The sequence below is a fragment of the Meriones unguiculatus genome, chromosome 1 (genome assembly GCF_030254825.1).
Source record: "Meriones unguiculatus strain TT.TT164.6M chromosome 1, Bangor_MerUng_6.1, whole genome shotgun sequence".
NCBI lineage: Eukaryota > Metazoa > Chordata > Mammalia > Rodentia > Muridae > Meriones > Meriones unguiculatus.
This window is the reverse complement of record NC_083349.1, coordinates 86,522,444-86,544,121: the sequence shown is the minus strand read 5'-3', so window position 1 is coordinate 86,544,121 and position 21,678 is coordinate 86,522,444.

The window sequence follows — 21,678 nt, the reverse complement described above, 5'->3', positions numbered from 1 at the left end:
AGTCTGTTTCTCATTAACACCAAATATTATGTTTTCTAAATTTATACTTTGAATACTATCTTGTTATTTCATATTACTCCCCAACAAACTAAAGGTTTTTAAATAGTTACATTATTCTCTTGCTGCCATTTCAACAAAGTATTAAATGCTTCAATTAATATATGAACATTAGTTTAAATGTGGCCAAAACCAATACATATTTAACAGCAGAAAGTACAAGTTAATGAGGATAGTTATCCTCACTTCAGGTTTAAACTATGAGAAATTTTATACATAGAAACATCTTTAAACTCACCTTTTTTCAGTTATCCAACTGAGACATAGTATCCAACTGAAAAGACTTGGTATTAAAGGATCAGGCCAAAGTAGTTTTTTCCCTCTTCTACCAGTGTTACTCTTCAAACAGCACAGGTCACACCTGAATATCACTGACCATGAAGTTTAGAAATCCAATTACTGCCTACTGAAACCTAACCCTACCGTATGTTTTATCCATGTGAAAAGTTGTTTTATTTTATTTCATTTCATTTTTTTACTTACCTCTTCTAAACTCTCATAACCTTGAGGATGAAATATGCTCTTCAGCATCTTCAGGGAGACAGCAGAAATCCAATCAAATATGTGACAGCTATTGTGCTCCAGATACAAGAGGAGTTAGAACACATACCCACGGCACACTTACACTGAAAGAGATCTAGATGATGATCTGAATAAGGAAAGTTAAAGCCTTGGGTATTCAGCTTAGACAGCTTAAGCAGGTCTCTCACTGGAAACAGTGGAGTCAAGCATGAAAAATGAGGCTAATGAACAAGAAGTCATGATAGAGGAATTATAATGTGCGCTGGCACCTGAGTCATAAAATTCGAGCACCTCTCACTGGTATTAGGGAATCATTAAGTCAAGTCATGGTAGATCATCAGAAAGATTGACAATACTCTTGGAACAATGACTAATTCAATGACTAATTCAATATCAGTTTACTTAAAAACCTAGTACGTGTTGAACAGTTGGCATGTCTCAAGCAGTAGGCCAAAAATCACAACACTGAGATAATCCCCAGTATTCCCTTATAAATAGGTACTTGAATCCTATAATTATTGATTGTTTTTCAAATTATCCCTAAGTCATATCACAGACAGCTGAGAATCTAGAATAGAGTTACATACACAGGTAGGAGTTAAGTGACCACATTATAATCATTTTTAAGGTGTCTCATTACAGTTAATATGACTTTGTGCATTACAAAAGCCTTTATGAATCAGTCCTACATACTCTAAAGAGAGAAGGGAATGCATGTAATTTCTCACTCTCTGAGCTCCAGACTTTATCTCTATTGTTCAAAGGAAGACTCGGAAGCTGAGAAGGGTTAAATGGGTCCCTGAAGATCATACGGTTAATGTGATAAGAAACTATAAAATCATAGCTTATTAAATCTTGGGAGCCTATTGATGACCATTTGTGTTTTAGCAGTTTAAAGAGACAAATTAATCTCTTTAAATAGTCCCTGTTCATGAGCTTTTTCTTTTCCACACTGGAGTTCAGACATGTGGAGACAGCAACCTAAAATAACTACCTCCTACCTTATAGTCTATATCTCCCCTCCTCTTAGACTGCTAAGTCTGTGTTGGTCATGTTTCCCTGTGAACTCCTACAGTTCTTCACTACAACCTCAGACACACAGTTCTGCTGCTCATCAAGATAAGCAGCAATGAGAGAACAAAAGAAGTCAATTTATCCATTTTTCTCTATCTGAAATACATGTGGAGACAAAATTGGTGGTTTACCTTGGTTCCTCCTACTAGGAAAATTTGGGGTGATATTGTAACTAAATGTTATGTTTAAAATATGTCAATCACTGTATTAAAAATAAAACACATTAGAGTGCATTACATTGGTAACATATTGGAGCATAAGAGTAAATCCCAAAGCAGAGTAGCTTACATGAATAGAAAATTACCTCATCTTTAACTTCACATTGCTATTCAAAGCACAGAAGAAAGCTCCAATTGTCCTACCTTAGTTCTACTTTGATGTAATTTCTGCTCAGGGTAAAGTTGTTCAAATGCTTTCATGTGTTTCAAATATTGTTTGTTTTGCCTTTCCTTCATATGCTTATGTATAAGCATATTAACTTGCTATTTTGGTATCCAAAACTAATTATCTTGGTACATGTTTACAATTTTTATTTACTTTTCTGATTAACCTCTTTCTTCATGAAAAGGATTAATGCCTGTGGAATGTTGTTCTTAACCAGGTTTATTTGAAAATAAATGTATTGTGATTACATTCATACTTCATACCTCTCTCCATCTTTCCCTTACCAACTTTTCTTTTCACTTTAAAAACCCATTGACTCCAGCTTCTCATTCTGTTTTTTATTCTTAACAGCTTTTTGAAAATTTCATACAATAGCTTTAATTATATTCATCCCCTCCCCAATATTCTTTGATTTTCCCAATTCAGCTCACTCAACTTCTACTATCTCTTATTTTTACATGATGAAATTCAACTTGCTCTGCCTACATAGTTCAATATGATAACTTCATTCCAGCATGTACTGTACACTTGAACAAAACTGAGTCTTTCAGTAGTTACCATTGGCCAATAGCTCCTTTGGTGAAGCTATTTGGTGCCTATCTTCCCTCTCTATGCAAATTTGTCTCAGTTGAACTTGTGCTGGATTTTGAATACTGTGCCAATTTCTGTGAATTTATATTTGACACTGCTTTCTTTGGCAAGAAAAAGATATTTCAAAGTGAAATCCTATAAACAATATGCTTCCAAATATTACAGGATATTTCCAATAATTCTGGTTACTCCTAGGAATTTGATTGTAAGACCCTGATGCTGAATACATTACACACCTGAGTCACAGGACACTGATAATTCTACCTGCTACTCAGCTGCAAGCTCCATTCTCTGCTGGCTAGCTTTTAAAGAGCTATAAGGTGTTGTGAATGCTATTTGAGGAGAAAAGGTATTACGAATTTTCCACAGCAATGAACTCTGTCTGGTAAGAAAAGTCTGTTGGTGCAATAGTTGCATGAACATCATAGCAACAGCCAACCACTTTGTTACTGGATGTAAGTCTGACTCCACATGTTGAAACACTTACCTGAAATTATAATTGTAGACAAACGCTGAGGACAGACACAAAATAGTTTCTAGAGGAGAACTTACTAATAGTTTTAAGATTTTTGAGACTATAATTTAATTACAATATTGCTCCCTTCCCTTTTTACCCTTTGAACTCTCCCATATACTCTTCTGCACCCTCTTTTAAATTCATGACCTCCTTTTTCCACTAATTTTTATTGCTCCTATATATGTATATGCATAAATATATCTGCATATACATGTACACATATATATATAACACACACATATATTCATAAATATAATCTTTTCAGTCTGTATAATATTACCTCTACATATGTTTTCAAGGCTTACCTTAACTTTTGGCACTGAAGTTATAATTATGTATTTTTCTCTGGAGAAGGTCATGTCTCCTGTTCCAGCTTTCCTCAGTTTTCTACAGTTATTGTAGGACTGAGGCTCCAGGGCCTTTTCTCTGCAAGTTTTACATCTTCATTTTTAACATCCTAGTTCAGCTCATATTTGGGCAATTATTCTAATGAGAAGCTATGGAAGTAGCTTCTAGTATTATCAGAAGACTCAATTGCACAGAAAATTCCCTGCACCTCTCATTCTGGCTCTTACATTTTTTCTGCCCCATATTCCACAATAATCTCTGAGCCTTAGATGTGGTGTGTTTTATATATGCATATCCATTGAGACTTGGCTCTGCATTTTGATTGTATTTTCTGTAGTGTTCTTTCTCTGCTTCAAAAAAAAGTTGTCTTGATTAGGGGTAAGGACAACAAACATCAGTTTGTTGAACCAGCATAAATTGTTAGCAACACTATGTAAAAGTTACTACTATTTAACTTATAAATGGACATAAGAATAAACTGACCCTTAATGACTTACGGTTATATACATATATGAGCAGATCTGTCAGCCCTCACCAGAGAAATTTCTATTTGATTTTTTTCATGATGATTAACATGGAGACCTACAGCTAGAAAAGAAGTAAATATTAAGAGTCTTTCAGTGTTCCCCACAAATAAGATATCTGCATCAGAAACCCTGTGCCAAACACTCATGAATCGTTTTTTTTTAACTTTTATTAATTACACTTTATTCACTTTGTATCCCCAATAAACCCCTCCCTCTTCCCCTCCTAATCCCACCTTTTCTTTCCCTTTTTCATGCATGCCCCTCCCCAAGTCCACTGATAGGAGAGTTCCCCCTCTCCTTCCTTCTGATCTTAGTCTATCAGTTCTCATCAGAAGTGGCTGCATTGTCATCTTCTGTAGCCTGGTAAGGCTGCTCCCACCTCAGGAGGGGGTGATCAAATAGCAAGGCAATCACTTTATGTCAGGGGCAGTCCCTCTTCCCATTACTATGTAACCCACTTGGAAACTACACTGCCATGAACTACATTTGTGCAGAGGTTCTAGGATATCTCCATATAATGTACTTGGTTGGAGCATGAGTCTCTGGAAAGATGTGTTCAAATTTTCTGGTTCTGTTGCTATTTTGTGGAATTCCTGTCCTCTCCAGACCTTACTATTTCCCACTTCTTTCATAAGATTCCCATGCACTCTTTCCAACAGTTGGCCCTAAGTCTCAGCCTCTGCTTTGATAGTCTGCAGGGCAGAGCCTTTCAGAGGCCCTCTGTGGCAGGTTCCTAACTTGTTTCCTGTTTTCTTCTTCTTCTAGTGTCCATCCTTTTTGCCTTTTGGGATGGGGATTGAGTATTTTAGCTAGAGTCCTCCTTTTTGATTAATTTCTTTAGGTGTACAGATTTTAGTAGGTTTAGCCTATATTATATGTCTATATGAGTGAGTATATACCATGTGTGTCTTTCTGCTCCTGGGACAGCTCACTCAGGATGATCCTTTCCAGTTCCCACCATTTCCCTGCAAATTTCATGATTTCCTTGTTTTTCATTGCTGAGTAATATTCCATTGTGTAGATGTACCACAATTTCTGTATTCATTCTTCCATTGAGGGGTATCTGGGTTGTTTCCAGCTTTTGGCTATCACAAATAAAGCTGCTACAAACATGGTTGAGCAAATGTCCTTTGCTTTACAGAAGCTTTTCAGTGTCATCAGGACCCATTTATTGATTGTTGCTCTGAGAGCCTGTTCTGTTGGTGTTCTGTTTAGGAAGTTGTCTCCTGTACCAATGAGGTCAAGGCTCTTCCCCAATTTTTCTTCTAAGCAGTTTAGTGTGTCTGGTTTTATATTGAGGTCTTTGGTCCACTTGGACTTAATTTTGTGCAGGGTGATAAGAAAGATCATCCTGAGTGAGCTATCCCAGAAGCAAAAAGATGCACACAGTATATACTCACTCATATAGACATATCATATAGGATAAACCCACTAAAATCTGTACACCTGAAGAAACTAACCAAGAGTGAGGACTCTTCCTAAAATGCTCAATCCCTATCCAGAAAGGTAAAGAGGACAGACATCAGAAGAAGAAGAAAACAGGAAACAAGTTAGGAGCCTCCCACAGAGGGCTTCTGAAAGGGTCTGCCCTGCAAACTATCAAAGTAGATGCTGAGACTCATGGCCAACTGTTGGGCAGAGTGCATGGAAACTTATGAAAGAAGTGGGAAACAGTAAGATCTGGAGAGGACAGGAACTCCATAAGGAGAGCAACAGAACCCAAAATCTGAGCACAGGGGTCTTTCCTGAGACTGATACTCCATCCATGCCTGGAGATAAACTAAGACCCTTCACAGATGTAGCCTATGGCAGTTCAGGGTCCAAGTGGGTTCCATAGTTATAGGAAGAGGGACTTTCTCTGACATGAACTGATTGGCCTGCTCCTTAATTACCTCCCCCTGAGGGGGAAGCAGCATTACCAGGCCACAGAAGACAATGCAGGCACTCCTGATGAGACCTAATTGACTAGGATCAGAAGGAAGAAAAAGAAGCCCTCTCCTATCATGTGTGCAGAATGGGGAGGAAGGGAGGGATTGGGACGGGAGGAGGGAGCGAACCAGAGGGGAGGATACAAAGTGAATAAAATGTAATTAATAAAGAATAAAAAATGGGTTAAAAATCAAGTAAATCATGAAATATACAGGTAAATGGTGGGAAGTAGAAAACATCATGCTGAGTGAAGTATTCCAGAGGCAAAAAGACACACATGGTATATATGGACTTCTAAGTGGATATTAGACATGTAATATAGGATAATTATACTAAAATATGTACTCCTATAGAAGCTAAGCAAGAAAGAGAACCCTGAGCCAGATGCCAATTGTTCTTATGTGTTCAGATATGCATAAAAATGAAAAGCAAAACAAAGCACAAATCACATCTATGGGATAGAAGCAAACAACTCCTTTTTACACTAACCATAGAAGAGGGCAATTTTCTTTTAACCTTGTGGTTATTGAGTTAGTTGAGTAACCTTGACAACATCCTTCATATGTGTGAGTCTAATTAACAGATCTAGCACACACACAATAAAAAAAAAAGAAAGAAAGAAAGAAAGAAAAAGAAAAAACCCACTGTATACCCAGAACACACATGAGAGAGCACACAGGAGCAGTGCATGAGACACAATCACCCATAAAGTTGTTTTTTTTTTGTGCATGTTGATGGGGGAGAGTATGCTTTCTATTGTAAAGAGTTTCTACAAAGATGTGTATGTACAGTAAAATCTTGAACACACTGAAAGGTTTTTATCCATACCTGAAGACAGATTTGCTTAGTTGAGGGAGATGGCTTCTTCCTCAAGAGCAAAGGGCAGACATCTTATTATTTTTAAGATGAGTTCTGTATATGATTTCTTCACTTCCTCAGGGTTCCTCTCCCATACAACCACTTATTGCAAGTTGACGTGCTGCCAATCACTCTGGAGGTGTTGTTGATATCAGTGTCCATAAATCTGTTCAAGAACTGCTAATAATATACCTCAGACAATTGCTTTGAACTATATACTATCCATCCATGGCTCAGGATTCTCTCATCAGAAGTCTGCTGTATACATTTTTAAGCAGGACAAAGTCTCAACCCTTTCATCTTTTGACATGAATTAAAAAATATTCTGGAAAACTTTCAAAAGTAGAACATGTATTACTTGTCATTAAAGAAAACACATGCAATCTATTTTAAGGTATATTTTAAGATGTTATAATGAAAGGTAAACCATTTTGAAAACCGATGGCATTGACAACATTAAAATAAAATATGTAAATTACATGAAATATAATTAGTCTGAAAATAATTTAAATCAAATTTCATTATAATGTAATAATATTCTAAATTCTTTTGAGCAAAGGGAGAGAAATGGTAGTAATTGAGGGTTATAGTATATAGTACAATACTCTTTTGTTCAACAAGTTCTATCTACTAGTTCATTTACTCTACCCTTTGCTCTCTGAGAGCATGAGAGAGAGAGTAGACAAATACTGACACTGACATAGCAAGTATGCCAGTTTTTATTCCTAATTCCTTCACAATTTCATTTACACACATAAGGATGAATATATATGTGAATATATATATATATATATTCTGTTTACTCTTCTCCCTCCAATCTCAGGAAAACTCTGTCCTGTATGTTCTTTTTCCAGATTCTTCTTATTTTGTCTCATGATCCATTTAGTTTAATCAGTGCTTTCTGTTGAACATTGGATTAGAACTATTCTTTGTACATTGGATTAAAGGGAGTCACTAGTAAGTACTCAGTTAAAGGCAGTGACAACACCTCTCTTGCTTTTATAGAGTGTAACCGTAGAAAATAGTTTAGCAGTTTGTGGAAAAGTTTTCTGAAATACTCTGCTATCCATGAATGGCTGTTGATGGACTCATTCTTGTACAGGTATCTTTTTTTTTTTTCTATTAAAAAGTAACTGTTTCTAATAGTGTAAACAATGAAAAAAATTAACTGCAGGTTTTAGCAACTCTACCTAAATCATCATTTAAAAATACAAACCCATTATACACACATATACATAGGCAAGTCAATATACTATATAAAAAAATTTATCGTGTTCCTCTGAGAGATCCAACAAGTCAATACAATTAATTCAACTACATTAATTCTTTAGCTGACACATGAAGCCTCTGTTATTTTTTTTTTTAATTTGGAGGATGTGAATTTATGGAATATCAATTTTGGTTTGATGGTGATTAAAAGGGACTATAAGGGAGTATTGAGGCTGACAAAAAAAAAACCAGTAAAGTTAAAAAAAGGAAAAAGTTTACATTTGTAAAGTAATTCTAGGGTGGAATCAGGGGTGGACTGTTTGACTAACTTGCCTGCGTGGCCCTGAGTTTGATCCCCAGCACTGCAAAAGGAAGGAAGGAAATGACTCTATTCTAATTATAGTTATTTATTTTTTTCTTTCTTTCTTTTTTTTTTTTTTTTCTTTTTGAGACAGTGTTTCTGCTTTCTTGGAACTCCCTCTGTAGATGCAGCTGGCCTCAAACTCATAGAGATCCACCTGCCTCTGCCTCCCAATAATGGCACGAGCCACCACTGCTCACCTATAGTTTTTACTTTCTTTTCTTCTTCTTTTTTTTTTTTTTTCTGCTTCTTTGTTCGTTTGTTTTGTTGTTCTGAGACAAGGTTTCTCTGTATAACAGCCCTGGCTGCCATGGAACTGGCTTTCTAAACCAGGCTGGCCTTGAACTCACAGAAATCCACCTCCATCTGCCTCCTTGAGTGCTAGGATTAAAGGCTTGCACCACCACACTCAGCTTAATTTCTTTATTTTGTTGCTACTTTCCCCTAACTTTTACAAGACTCAGGTTAATAGTCCCGTTAAAGTTAACCATCTGTATGAGGATGTCAGATCTCCTGGAACTGTAATTACAGACTGTTGTGAGCTGCCATGTGGATGCTGGGAATTGAACCCAGGTCCTTTGGAAGACCAGCCAGTGCTCTTAACCACCGAGGCATCTCTCCAGCCCACAACCATGTGTTTTGACTGCAATGAATTCGGATGACATGAACTTGCTGCTTGTAATGGATCGAAAGCCATCAAGTTGATATTTCAACCCACAATACCTGCAGAGGAAATGGAAGGTTATTTGCAGCTATCTATCTTTCTACCTTTAAAACTAGTAGACAGGGAACTGAGGCAGAACTATTTTATTTAAGTATGTTTTCTTCTCCTTTTTTATTTTGAAAAGTTAATAAATACAAGGATGTTAAAAAGATTGACAAGTCTGGGTGACTTTTGGGAAGTGAGAAGAGAAAACAACGGAAACACCAGCCCTCAAAACTGTATAGTTATCCCTGGATTTTAACAGCAGGTGACAGTGGTGTGGCGCTGTGGAAATGAAGGCCTTTATTCACTGGCCATTTGTCTTTGTTGTCCAAGTTACATTGTGCTGTCCTTGAGAAGCCTCTGTTTTAACTGAAAATGAAAATATGTATCATTTTTTAAGTGAAAAGACTGATAAAAATATAAAAATATTCTGTAATTTGTTGCTTTTATGGTTCTACTAAAGTCATATTACTCAACTCATTTAAAATAAAATATAGTTAACTGCATGATATATAAATAAAAGTATGTATGTGTATATAGCATGGTGCATATTAGCTAGCTGAATACAGTATAATAACATATATTAAAATGTATGTATTAATAAGTATTAATATTCATTTCAAGAATATTTTTTTAGAAAATAAATTAATAGATGAGAAGTGAACTGTCATTTCTTAATATTTTAGTGTAGATGATTGTAATAAAGTGTGAAATAGAGACTTTTATATATAAGATAATGATAAATTCTTTAGAAAGAAACATATAGGTAAAGGAAACTAATTACAATGATTTGAGGGTTGCTCCATATTTCTAACCATCATACATAGGGTTCAGATTTAGGACATAGGGTGAGAATATACTGATCAACAGCCAGAATGAAACAACATGCATATTGAGGAAAAGGTGCCATGCAGGGGAAAACACTATATTTGTTGATTTCATGATATTATTTAGAGGGAGAAGGCTGTGAAGACATGCTATTATTTAGTTAGAGAAGATAGTGAGACATGATCTCACTGTATAATTTTGGATGGTCTGGAACTCCAAATTCTCCAGACTGTTCCAAAATTTGAGGATTATATGTGTGCACCACCGCGCCAGGCTCATCACTGGTTTTATTTAGAGCAATGTTGAAGAACAAATAAAGAAAAAAATTCATTCATTTGGTCACTATATAAATAATTGTCTTCTCTGACCTGAGATTCATCGAATTTATAAAGGAAACTCGTGTCAACATAAAAAGATGTTTGAATGTCATTATTTAGAATATTTGAAAACCTTCCTTTCTCCAGGCTTCTACCATTTCTCCTGATCTCTTTAGTCTTAGTATTTGCTAGGCTCCCATGTTGCCTAGACATGATGCTGTGTTTGCCCAAGCAGCCACCATCTGAACCCACATGTTTTACTTCTCTGTGAAGTGACAAAGTTGTTTCAAGCCACAGACAGAAAGACTAAAGTTCAAGCATTCTTTCTCCTATATAGCAAGTTTACACTGGTATTTTTATGATTTTAGTTATAAATGTCATCTACAGGAAGATGTACTTAAACCCATGATCTCTTACTGGGAATTGTAGCTCATTATGAGGTAGGGGACTACTGCTAGTAAGAGGAATCTTCTGGGAGTAACAGCCTACCCCCTGTTCTCTGCTTCCTGTCTGTCACTGCAATGTGGTCAATTATAAGCTCTGTCACAAAAGAAAAAGCCCCTTCACTATCATGCTATGGTGGACTATATCTCCAGAAGGAGGAGCCAATATAAACCTCCCTTCTTAGAGCTGTTTCCATCAGAATTTAGCCACAAGAATAAGAAAAGTTACTAATGTAGGATCTTATCTTTCAAAGACTGGAAACAAATGAATTATCTGCTTTATACACAGAATGTAAAACAATGTTCATAATTACATTACTTATAAGCATATATAGTAAAGTGATGTTTTTAAATAAAGACAATCTAATTTTAATACAAATTTAGAATATAAAATGCAAGTCTGAGAGTTCAGTTGCTTTCTCCTCATTCTAATGCTTCTTTACTGTATCATTGGGAAATTATTGTAAAATAGAGTAGATTAAACTAAGAGGTAAGTTCTAAATTTTTTATTTAAAATGTTTACATAATAGCTTTAAATGCTTAACTGATCTACTCACTATTTCATTTTTTTAATTTTTGATTTTTTTTGTGAATTTCATATCATGTACACTAATTCTACTCATTTTCCAATATATCCCCTCTCCCCTCTTTAAAAATACCTTAAAAATTAAATTTAAAAAATAGTTCCATGGAAGATGCAGTGTGTCACAGTTTATTGTATATTGTACATTCCCTCTGCACAATCAGCTCTACTGGCCAGTGTTCATTAAAATGAGTCATTGATCTGTTTTGAGGCTTCTGGCTACTGTTTCACCACCAGTACTGCATCCTCACCAAGATTTCTCTAGGATATCTTGCTGTTGCCAAGGGTCATGAGATCATATAGCTTTGGTTCTGTAGGACTGCCCCTTCACATGCTCCAGGAGTTCATAGGTGGAGTAGCTATGAATACAATAGCTATTATTAGCTATTAGATCAAATTCCTGGATCTGGGCCTAGGTGCCATCTGTGTTGATTGCCTGCCAACTCTTTTGAATCCACTCTATGAGGACAATCTCTCTAGTGTGCTGCAGCAGTAAAGGGGCAGAGAAAGTTCTCCCTCACCCTTGTCATCAATTTCATCACTCTGCATACCAGTGAAGAGCTGGGCTAACTCAGCATGGATCTCTGATATCAACTGGCCTCAAGTGGCAGCATCGACTATGTCATGGTGGTAACATGACAAAGATCTCTACTGTAGTAGGGTCAATGGACCCAGACATCACCATGACCTCAGGTTGCAGTGCAGATCTCTAACATCAGGCTGTTTCTCTCTGCTGTCAAGTCTCCAATTTCGCCTCTATTCTTAGTATGCAAATTTCTCCACTTTTCTTTCTCTCCCATCTCTATCTTTATCACATCCTTGCTCAGCATCGTGGTGCCTGTCCACTCTGTGAGTAAGTGGGAAGGCCTCTGGTCATCTTCCCCTCACTTCCATTCTGTATGAACAATTGACATGTAAGGAATGATCCAAAGCAGTTGACAGAGAAAATTGGTTTCTGTTCAGACGATCAAGTGATTCCTTGGCAGAGAGCAGACACTACAGCAGAACTGCCTCTTTTCAGTCTGTCAGCATTTTCTCAAAAGGGAACATTTGACAATGGGACTATTAAAGCCAAACAAGATGTGCAATTGGTGGGACATTCCTGACATTCTGGAGGCTGACAATCTCTGTAAAACCTAGAATGAAACAGAATGCACTGCTACAATCTTCTGCTAATTTGCTGGATTAATACTGTAAGAAGGATAATGAGAAGTAGAAATTTGGCAGAACAAGGAAATTCAGTTTCAAAAGATTTTGTAATACAGTCTGAAAGTCTACAACTAAACAGTATTACCAGTGAATTTGTGAAGTTTTAAGACAAACAGAATTTAAATGTTTTATTTGACATTTACACACCTATTAAAGGTTTCATTGGAAAAATTAAAGTTGATGAGTTTATTAACATCTGCATGTGTTACTTTTATGTTTTTGTGAGGAAATAAAGGAACAAGTAGCATAAAGAGAAATATTTTGATTTATAGTGTTTGAGGTTCCATTCCATGCTTCTTGGCTAGGCTGACTCCAGGCCCATAGTGAAGCAGGCCAGTATGGTGGTCAGAACACATGGCAGAGGGTGCTTATCTCTCTGCAGATAAGAAATAGAGATAGAAAGGAACAAGGCTAAGAGAGCATGTAGCTGCATATTCTCATTTCTGAAAGGTCGGAAGGCCCATACAGAGAGAGTTCCAAGATGGAGGTGACTAATGTGCACCATATCTGAGGGGCAGAGGATCCAAGACTATGAAGTCGGTGAGTAGACAGACTGCTAGACCCAGAGCATCGACCTTGGGATTTCCCAGGATTAGAAGGGGCATCCTGTGAGGTGGAGGCAATTGTATTACAGCCCTTCTCTCCCCACCCCCCAGGTGTGGGAATCAGAAACTGTAAACCCAAGGCATTATGGGCATACCCCAGTGATGGCAGAACCCAGATAAAGGGACCCCCCCTCCTCCGCTAAAGTAGCCAGAGGATGGATCATTCCTGCTCCCCTGAGGGCAGCTTCAAGTTTCCTGGGGCATTTGGGACTGATCAGATCCGAGACCTGTGGCCCTTTCCCCTGGACTATGAGCAGAGAACTGTGGGCCCCAATTACTCCTCAGACCCAGGAACACTTTCTCTCTAGCAACCAGATATCAGATCCCTCTGGCACCTTGAGCTCAGCATCAGGATTTCTGGGGAAGCATTCCCAGCATTCAAGCCACTGTTCTGGTCACACCCTGGAGACCAGGAAAACAGTGGAGGTGCACAGATAGTAGACCCAGGATAGCACAGCCCAGATGAGACAGAGTGGCAGAAACACAGAGACTGGCAAACTTGTGCAGCTCCCTTGTGAGACGGCCCAAGACAGTCACCAACAAGAGCACAAATGGAAACGTGCACATGGGCCCTCTCCGCACCCCAACCAACACCTGCACATCACCCCCTATATGTGCACATTCTGACCTTCAATGTACACTCCCCCTACACACACACAGGCCCGCGCACTCACACTATTACTTTCATGTACCCTGCCCTTCGCGGCACTCACTAGAGTGCCTGAGCCATGCCCTCAAGACAGTGGTACCAATGCCCTCCCTTTCTTAGCTGAATCCTAATTGCCAACACCCAGTCTTGAGCCCCTAGACCATTCTCATCTTTCCATAGACTACTCAAGACTCAAGAGTCAGTGGACCAAGGAACAATCAAGACAATGGACAACAAACAAAAACCAGAACATCATGGCTACAGCAGATGCCACCACCCAAAAAAAAATTGATGTTCTTGTGCAGTTGAGCCACATAAAATGATTTTATTTTATTTTATTTTTATTAATTACACTTTATTCACTTTGTATCCCCCCAAAAGCCCCTCCCTCTTCCTCTCCCATTCCCACCCTCCCACCCCCTTCTTCACGCATGCACCTCCCCAAGTCCACTGAGAGGGGAGGTACTCCTCTCCTTCCTTCTGATCTTAGTCTATCAGATCACATCAGGAGTGGCTGCATTGTCATCTTCTGTGGCCTGTTAAGGCTGCTCCACCCTCAGGGAGAGGTGATTAAAGAGCAGGCCAATCAGATTATGTCAGAGGCACTCCCTCTTCCATTACTATGTAACCCACTTGGAAACTAAAGTACCATGGGCTACATCTGTGCAGGGGTTCTAGGTTACCTCCATGCATGGTTCTTGGTTAGAATATGAGTCTCTGTGAAAACCCCTGTGTTCAATTTTCTGGTTCTGTTGCTCTCCTTGTGGAGTTCCTGTCCTCTCCAGATCTTACTATTTCCCACTTCTTACATAAGATTCCATGCACACTACCCAACAGTTGGCCATAGGTCTCACCATCTACTTTGATAGTCTACAGGGCAGAGCCTTTCAGAGGCCCTCCATGGCGGGTTTCTAGGTTGTTTCCTGTTTTCTTCTTCTTCTGATGTCCTCCCTCTTTGAATTTTAAGATGGGGATTGAGTGTTTTAGGCAGGATCCCTCTCTTGATTAGTTTCTTTAGATGTACAGATTTTAATATGTTTATCCTATATTACATGTCTATATGAGCGAGTATATACTGTGTCTTTCTGCTTTTAAGACAGTTCACTCAGGATGATCCTTTCCAGTTCCAACCATTTACCTGCAAATTTCATGATTTCCTTGTTTTTCATTGCTGTAGATGTACCACAATTTCTGCATCCATTCTTCAGTTGAGGGACATCTGGGCTGTTTCGAGCTTCTGGCTATTACAAATGAAGCTACTACAAACAAGACTGAGCAAATGTCCTTATTGTGTACTTCAGCCTCTTTTGGATGTATGCCTGAGAGTGGTATGGATGGATCTTGAGAAAGTGCTATTTCTAGTTGTCTGAGAAAGAACCTGATTGATTTCCAGAGTGGTTGTACAATTTACATTCCCACAAGCAGTGGAAGAGGGTTTCCCTTTCTCCACAGACTCTCCAGCATGTGTTGTCACTTGAGATTTTCATCTTGACCATTCTGATGGGTGTAAGGTGAAATTTCAGGGTTGTTTTGATTTGCATTTCCCTGATGGCTAATGAGGTTGAGCATTTCTTTAAAAGTTTCTCTGCCATTCGATAGTCCTCTACAGAGTATTCTCTGTTTAGCTCTGTTACCCATTTTTTTAATTGGATTACTTGGTTTGCTGCTTTTCAACTTCTTTACTTCTTCATATATACTGGATATGAGTCCTCTGTCAGATAAAAGGGTTGGTAAAGATTCTTTCCCAATCTGTAGGCGTTCATTTTGTTTTGATGATGGTGTCCTTTGCTTTACAGAAGCTTTTCAGTTTCATGAGGTCCCATTTATTGATTGTTGCTTTTAGATCCTGTGCTGTTGGTGTTATGTTCAGGAAGTTGTCTTCTGTGCCAATGAGTTCAAGGGTATTCCCCACTTTTTCTTCTAACCGTTTTAATGTGTCTGGTTTTATGTTGAGGTCTTTGAACCACTTGGACTTTAGTTTTGTGCAGGGTGATAAGTATGGATCTATTTGCATTTTTCTACATGTAGACATCCAGTTAGACCAGCACCATTTGTTGAAGATGCTATCTTTTTCCCATTGTATGGTTTTGTCATCTTTGTCAAAGATCAGGTGCCCATAAGTTTGTGGGTTTATTTCTGAGTCTTCTGTTTGGTTCCATTGATCCACCATTTTGTTTCTATGTTAGTACCATGCATTTTTTTCACTGTTGCTCTATGGTACAGCCTAAGGTCAGGGATGGGGATACCTCCCTATGATCTTTTACTATAGAGGATTATTTTAGCAATTCTGGGTTTCTTGTTATTCCATATGAAGTTGAGAATTTTTCTTTCCAAGTCTGTAAAGTATTATGTTGCTGAGTTGATGGGAATTGCATTGAATTTGTAGATTGCTTTTGGTAAGATGGCCATTTTTACTATGTTAATCCTGCCAAACCATGAGCTTGGGAGATCTTTCCATCTTCTGATATCTTCTTCTAATTCTTTCTTCAGAGACTTGAATTTTTTTCATACAAGTCTTTGACTTGCTTGGTTAGGGTTACACCAAGGTACTTTATGTCATTTGTGGCTATTGTGAAGGGTGTTGTTTTCCTAATTTCTTTCTCAGCCATTTTGTCTTTTGTATACAGGAGGGATACTGATTTTTTTTTTTTTTTTAGTTAATTTTGTATCTGGCCACTTTGCTGAAGGTGTTTATCAGCTGTAGGAGTTTCCTGGCAGAATTGTGGGGGTCACTCATGTATACTATCATATCATTTGTAAATGGTGATAAGTTAATTTCTTCCTTTCCAATTTTATCCCCTTGATCTCCATCATCTGTCTTATTGCTCTAGCAAGGACTTCCAGAACAATGTTGAAGAGATATAGAGAGAGTGGGCAGCCTTGCCTTGTCTCTGATTTCAGTGGGATTGCTTTAAGTTTCTTTCCATTTACTTTGATGTTGGCTATAGGCTTACTGTATATCGCCTTTACTATGTTTAGATATGTGCCTTGTATCCCTGATCTCTCCAAGGCTTTAAACATGAATGGATGTTGGATTTTGTCAATTGCTTTTTCAGCATCTAAGGAGATTATCACGTGGTTTTTTTCTTTCAGTTTGTTAATATGCTGGATCACATTGATGGATTTCTCTATATTGAACCACCCCTGCATACCTGGGATGAAGCTTACTTGGTAATAGTGGATGAAATCTTTGATGTGATCTTGTATGTGGTTTGCAAGTATTTTGCTGAGTATTTTTGTATCAATGTTCATAAGGGAGATTGGCCTGAAATTCTCTTTCTTTGTTGGGTCTTTGTGAGCTTTAGGTACCAAGGTGACTGTGGCTTAATAGAATGAGTTTTGTAGTGTTCCTTCTCTTTCTATTTTGTGGAATTCTTTGAGGAGAAGTGGAGTTAGCTCTTCTTTGAAGGTCTGGTAGAATTTGGCGCTGAAACCATCTGGTCCTGGGCTTTTTTTGACTGGGAGACTTTCAATGACTGCTTCTATTTTCTTGGGGGATATAGGACTATTTAATTGATTTATCTGGTCTTGATTCAGTTTTGGTAAGTGAAATCGATCAATAAAATTGCCCATTTCATTTAGATTTTCAAATTTTGTGGCATGTAGCCTTTTGAAGTAAGTCCTAATGATTGTTTGGATTTCCTCAGTGTCTGTAGTTATGTCCCATTTTTCATTTCTGATTTTGTTGATTTGGATGGTGTCTCTCTTCCTGTTAGTTAGCTTGGCTAAGGATTTGTCTATCTTGTTGCTTTTCTTAAAAAACAAACAAACAAAAAAAAAAAAACAACAGCTCTTAGTTTCATTGCTTTTTTGAATTGTTTTATTTGTTTCTAGTTGATTGATTTCAGCCCTGAGTTTGATATTTTCCAGCCATCTACTCCTTTTTGGTGTGTCTGCTTCTTCTTTTTCTAGGGTTTTCAGGTGAACCATTAAGTTGCTTGAATGTGCTGTCTCAAATTTCTTCTTGAAGGTACTTAGTGCTATGATCTTTCCTCTTAGCACTGCTTTCATTGTGTCCCACAAGTTTGGGTATGTTGTGCCTTCATTTTCATTGAATTCTAGGAAGACTTTAACTTCTTTCTTTATTTTTTCCCTGACCCAGCTGTCATTTAGTAGCAAGTTGTTCAATTTCCATGCGTGTGTAGGCTTTTTGCTACTTCTGTTGTTGTTGAGGTCCAGCTTTATTCCATGATGATCAGACATGATACAAGGGATTATTTCTATCTTCTTGTATCTGTTGAGGCTAGCTTTGTGACCCACTATATGGTCTATGTTGGAGAAGGTTCCATGAGGGGCTGAGAAGAAGATAATTCTTTTGTGTTTGGGTGTAAGGTTCTGTAAATGTCTGTTTGGTCCATTTGATGGATGACCTCTTTTAGAGACATTGTTTCTGTGTTTATTTTCTGTCTTGTTGACCTGTCCTTTGTTGAGACTGGGGTGTTGAATTCTCCCACTATTAATATGTGGAGATCTATGTGTGGTTTAAGTTTTATCAATGTTTCTTTTACAAATGTGGCTGCCCTTGTATTTGGGGCATAGATGTTCAGGATTGTGATTTCTTCTTGGTGGAATTTTCCCTTTATGAATATGAAGTGTCCTTCCCCATCTCTTTTTATTAATTTTGGTTGAAAGTCTATTTTATCAGATATTAGAATGGCTACTCCTGCTTGCTTCTTGTGTCCATTTGCTTGGGAAGCCATATTCTAACCCTTTACCCTCAGGTAATGTCTATCTTTGTGACTTAGGTGTGTTTCTTGTATGTAACACATTGCTGGGTCTTGTTACACATCCATTTTGTTAGTCTGTGTGTTTTTATTGGAGTATTGAGTCCATTGATGTTGAGAGAGAATAATGACAATGTCTGTTAGATCCTTTGATTTTGATGTTTGCTGTGGTCATAAGTTTTTGTGCTTGTTTCCTTATTGTTTTACTCTAGTGAGGTTAAGTATTTCCTGTCTTTCCTTGAAAGTAGCTAGTTTTCTTGGGTTGTATTTTCCCTTCCATTGTCTTCTGTAACACTGAATTTGTGTGTACGTATTGTTGATTGTTTTTTTTTTCATCAAATATCTTGTCTATGAGGATTGAGAGTTTTGCAGGGTATAGTAGCCTGGGCTGACATCTGTGTTCTCTTAGGGTCTGCATGATATCCGTCCAGGCCCTTCTGGCTTTCATAGTCTCTGTTGAAAAGTCAGGTGTGGTTCTATTGGACTTGCCATTATATGTTACTTGGCCTTTTTCCCTTGCAGCTTTTAGTATTTTTTTCTTTGTTCTGTATACTTACGGTTTTGATTATTATGTGGCGAGAGGTTTTCTTTTCTGGTCTAATTTATTGGGTGTTCTGTAGGCCTCTTGTATTCTTTTTGGCCTCTCCTTTAAATTGGGGAAATTTTCAATGATTTTGTTGAAAATATTTTCTGGGCCTTAGAGCAGGGAATCTTCTTTTTCCTCTATTCCTATTATTCTTAGGTTTTGTCTTTTTATGTTTTCTTGGATTTCTTGGATGGTCTGTGTCAGGAGTTTTTTAGATTTAACATTTCCTTTGACAGATACATCTATTTCTTCCTTTGTATCTTTCACACCTGAGATTCTTTCTTCCATCTCTTGTAGTCTATTGGTTATGTTTACCTCTGTAGTTCCTGTTTTCTTCCCTAAGTTCTTTCTCTCCACTATTTCCTCCACTTGTTTTCTTTAATTTTTCCAATTCTATCTTCAGGTCTTGAGCCATATTGTTGATTTCCTTCACCTGTCTGACTGTATTTTCCTGTTTTTCCTTCAATTCTTTCAGCTGTTTCTTTTAGTTCTTTCAGTGATTTAAGTATTTCCTCTCTAAAGGCCACAAACTGTTTTGCTGCAACTTCCTGTATTTCTTCATGGATGGCCATAATCTGTTTTTCTTTATCTTCTTCTATTTTTTATGGATGACCACAATCTCTTTGTTTTTATCTCACTCTATTTCTTTACGGATGGCCATAATCTGTTTGAGTTTATCTTCCTCTAGGTCTTTACGCATTTTATTTTCTTCCTCTGTTATCCTCTTCATAAGCATAGATGTTAGGTCATCTTCTTGATTTTAATTTAGGCTGGGGTGTCCAAGGCTACTTGCCCCTGGATAACTGGGTTCTGGAAATGCCATATTGCTCTGTCTTTTGTTGGTTGAGATTTTACACTGGCCGCTACCCGTTGGGCTATTGTAGGTGTTTGGAGTTAGTTTTTGGTTGTTCCTGGTATCCTGTGGTGGAGAGAATCCCCTTGGCAGGAAGACAGTTTTTCCTGAAGGAAGCCTCCTCAGCTTTTTGGGTATAGTCACTGTATGGCTGGTGTTTTTCAGGAGTTGCCACAGCTCGCCTCAGGCATAGAGACCTGAGTGGTAACTGTGGTCTGTGTTAGTCGAGAGGGCTTTCCTCTCATCTGGAGAAGTCCTGGAGACAGTTGCCCTGCTTCTGGGTTTCTTACTTTAAATTTTGTGAGCTGCTGTTGTAATCTGTGTGTCCCTTGTTTTGGTCAGTTTTGCTAGGTACTGGTTGCCCCTTGGAGCAGTATCTGGGGGTTGAGCATGGGGATCCTGGGCTTTTGTAGGTTGAGGTTGGGGCTCTGTGCCCCAGTACCCAAGTGATAATCTGTGGTTGGTGAGTACCACTCTCCTGGTAACAGCAGGCTCTCTGGTACACAGCAGGTCCCTGGTTTGGGCCAATCTGCAGGACCTTTTCCAGGGATATACTGGGTGTCTTAAGTCTGTCCCTTTTGCTTCGTTCCCTGTGAGGATTTCTCCCAATAGTGACTCCAAGTCTCTGGTGTCCTGGGGCTCACAGTTCTGTCTGTGAGGAATAGTTGGTACAAAGCAGGCCTCTGGGCTGGTGGTGCGCAAGCCTGCCTGCTAGTCTGTGGGACCTTTCCCAGGGATATATTCGGGTCCCTGTTTCCTTCCTTCCGTCTCGTACTTACCCCTGACAGGGACTCCCAGTCTCTGTTGCCCTGGGGCACATAGCTCTGTCTGTGCCAGAGAGCTGGGTGCCCAACAACTCTCTGTGCTCCTGGCTTGAGGCCAGTTCAGTAATGGTGGCTCTTACCTGCCTGTCTGTGAGAGTTTCCCCAGGCTGACCCAAGTCAGCACCATTTCCTTCCTTCCCTGTGGGGCCCTCTCCAGACAGGGATCCCCAGTTTCTGTTGCACTGGGGCGCACAGCTCTGTCTGTGCTGGAGAGCTGGGTGTGTAGCCACTCTCTGTGCTAGTGGCAGGAGTCCAGTGCAGTGATGGCAGCTTGTACCCACAGGTCTTGGAGACTTTTTCCAGGGGAAGACTGGGTGACCTGTGGCCAGTCCCACTGCCTTCATTCCCTGTGGGTTTTCCTCATGACTGGGACTCCCAGTCTCTGATGATTTTGTGCACACCGTTCAGCCTGGTAAGGTGATTGGGACATACAGGCATATGGCTCTGGTCCGGCGACCTAGTGCCTACGGCACCCAGGATCACTTCTGGGTTCTTCCTGCGTTGCCTGAGAGTGGACCCAACTGATTCCTGAGCCATGGGGCTTTCCTCTCACCTGGGAAACAAGATTCCTATTGTTTTAGGGCCTAGAGTTCAGTCTCTTGGTCGCTGTATGGAAAACGTTGTCCTGCTTCTCAGATGCAGTGTTCTCCTGGCGCCGCCATCTTGTCCCCCATAAAATGATCTTAAATCTATGATTATGTAGTAGTTATTAGAGACATATGGAGAGGAAACGAACAAACAAATAGAGGCCACCATGGACAGACAGGAATCCACAATTAACAGGTGAAGGAAATGAGTAAAATCATTCCAGACATGACAACAGAATTGGAATCAATAAAGAAAACAGAGAAAATCCCAGATACCGAAAACTTAGAAAGGAGATCAGGAACTACGGAGTTAAGTATCACCAACAGAACACAAGAGATGGAGGATAGAATCTCAAGTATTGAAGAAACAACTATAGAAATCAGAAA